Here is a 2,843-nt window from a genome sequence, read left to right on the forward strand (position 1 = left end):
ATGGCGGCGGCCAGAGGCCCAGCGGCCAGCGGCCCTACCATCGAGTAGGCGGCCGGCTAGAACGTCCTTCCTCTGGGCTGAGGCGGCCTTACCTGCGCAGCGGCTCCCTCGGAGGACCACGGCCATGGCAGGAATGTGTACTTCTTGGGCAAGGTTATGCTGCTGCTGAGGCGGAGGGAGAAGCCTTTAATAAGTTTTTTTTTTTTAATGTTTTATTTATTTCTAGGAGAGAGAGAGAGAGAGANGACTAAGCCACCCAGGCGTTTAAAAACCGAGGGTGGCCCCAGCTTCCCCAGCTTGGTGGTAGAGGATCCACTTCCCCACATACAGGGTTTCTCAGGCTTACAGTGTTGAGACTTTATGGAAAGGGGCAACAAGAGCAGCTGGACGCAACTTTGAAATAATGGTCCCACCAACCGAATCAACAGTCTCATTTTATCCAGTTGGGGTGAAACAGTTTTTTCAACGTTTATGAAGCCTTCTGTTTGTATTTATTCTCTTATGATCAATTTTTTCCCTCTCTGTCTAGTTTTTTTATTGTTATGTGAATCTCTTTCTTGTTGATGCATTATGTCCTATATACTTTTAAGATATTAATCCCATGTTTTTGTACATTAGTACCCTCCAACCAAAGAACACCCAGGAACCTACTCTTCTTATCATTTACGTGATTACTGAAGTAGCATTTTTTTTCAATGTTTTATTTATTTCTAGGAGAGAGAGAGAGACAGCGTGAGCAGGGGAGGGTCAGAGAGAGAGGGAGTCACAGACTGAAACAGGCTCCAGGCTCTGAGCTGGCAGTCAGCACAGAGCCCGACGCGGGGCTCGAACCCACGAGCCGCGAGATCATGACCTAAGCGAAAGTCGGACGCTTAACCGACGAAGCCACCCAGGCGCCCCTTAAGTAGCATTTTTAATTTCCTTTAATATCTTTTCTTTTTCATTCATATTTTAGCTATCTGGTGCAAAAGGCCTAGTTTTCAGCCTATTTTGATTTTTGGCATAGTCATGTCTAGCTTTTGATTTAAAGTGAGAGGCCTGTGATTCTTCCTTTCACTTGAACGTCTAGAGATCATTGTAGGGTTATTAATTGGCCTAACTGCAATATTGTTGCATCTCAAGGACAAGGAAGGTCTGAGAAAAGAGAGACAGATGTGGGGAATGACTGGTCCGTGGAGCAGTCACAACATATACCGCGTTGGGGCACCTGGGTGGCTCAGTTGGTTAAGCATCTGACTCTTGATTTAGACTCAGGTCATGATCTCATAGTATGTGAGATCTATCTCTTCATCAAGCCTCACATCAGGCTCTCCTCAGAGCCTGCTTGGGATCCTGTCTCTCCCTCCCTCTCTCTCTCTCTCTCTCTGCCCCTCCTCCATCTCTCATTTTCTCTCTCTCCCTCAAAATAAATAAACATTAAATATATATATATACACAATATATATTAAGTTTGTCATTTTATATGGGTGTGATTAGTAGCAACCCCAATTACAACAGTAACATCAAAGATCACTGATCACAGGTCACCATAACAAATATAATAATAATAACAAATTTGAAATGTTGTGAGAATTGCCAAAATGTGACAGAGACTTGGAGCAAACAAATGCTGTTGGGAAAATAGTGCCGATTTCCTTGCTTAATGCAGGGTTGCCACAAACCTTCCATGTGTAAAAAATGGAATACTTGTGAAGTATAACATGAGTTGATGAGGGAGTGTGGGGTAAGCTGAGGGCAAAGTACGGGCTTACAGCAATCCCCCCGCAAATGGGATCTTTGTGTTATTCCCCAGTAACTTCTGGCTCCCCAAGAACAAAGAAAAGGAGTTTAAGTTCTTGCCATGGTCGTGTGGGAAACTAAGGCAAATGAAAAATTAAGTTCCTTCCTGCCTACAGCCCATTGACAAGTCCTTGAGATGGGCAGAGTGACCTCCTTCTAGGAGCTCAGCTGCCTCGATGATGACACTTTGCTGGGGACAAAAGAGAATCTTGGCTTCACATTATCCTGACGCCCCCCCCACCCCCCCAGGATCCTGTGGATATATTTTAGTATATAAAAATCCTTTGGAAACTTCCTTTATCTCAACTTCCCCAAGATGTAGGCTGGCAATCATACTCCAAGCTTATGGCCCCTGATATACATCTGAAGGGTCTCATGGCAGAGGTTTTACTAAACGGTAATTGTCAGAGTCCTACTCCAGCCAGTCCAGGGGTCCCTGAAGGATGGACGGTGTCAGCGAGAGAGTGACGAGAGAACCCCGAGATTCTTTCCGATCACCAGGCAGGCATCTCTTCTCAGTCTGCGTTCTCAACTTTATTTATGTGTGAAGGTACATGGAACAAGAAAAGTAGCATTTGCCTTAGTATACAATGCTTCCAGCATAGCCTTGAGAAAAACCTTTTACCAAGAAGCAGAATTGTACAGTAAAGGTCGATCTTTTATGGGTGAGGATCATTAGCCTATTTATAACTGAAGGGGAAGTATCGAGGAAAACAGGATCGGCCGGAGACACAATGTCTGCTCTCACAACCTCACGAGAAGAAGATAGTTTTAGTATTAGCCACAGGGCCTATAGTTCCTTCAAGGTCATCCATGCCCAGGAATAGCGTGTTACTCTATATGGGAATGTTATTTTATTAATTTTTAAACTAAGGGCGGGATCTGACCTTTCAAAGTTATCAATTACTTAGTTCTAATCATGATTTCCAGGCTACTGAACACTAAGGTCTCTCCATATCACAAGTCCCTAACCAGATGCAATCATCATACCAGGGCCAGAACAAGGGGACGAGCCATTCCTGATCTCAATCAACAAAGCACTCCAGGGGACGGTGGTCAAGCAG

The sequence above is a fragment of the Crocuta crocuta genome, unplaced genomic scaffold, assembly GCF_008692635.1.
Source record: "Crocuta crocuta isolate KB4526 unplaced genomic scaffold, BGI_CrCroc_1.0 scaffold133, whole genome shotgun sequence".
NCBI lineage: Eukaryota > Metazoa > Chordata > Mammalia > Carnivora > Hyaenidae > Crocuta > Crocuta crocuta.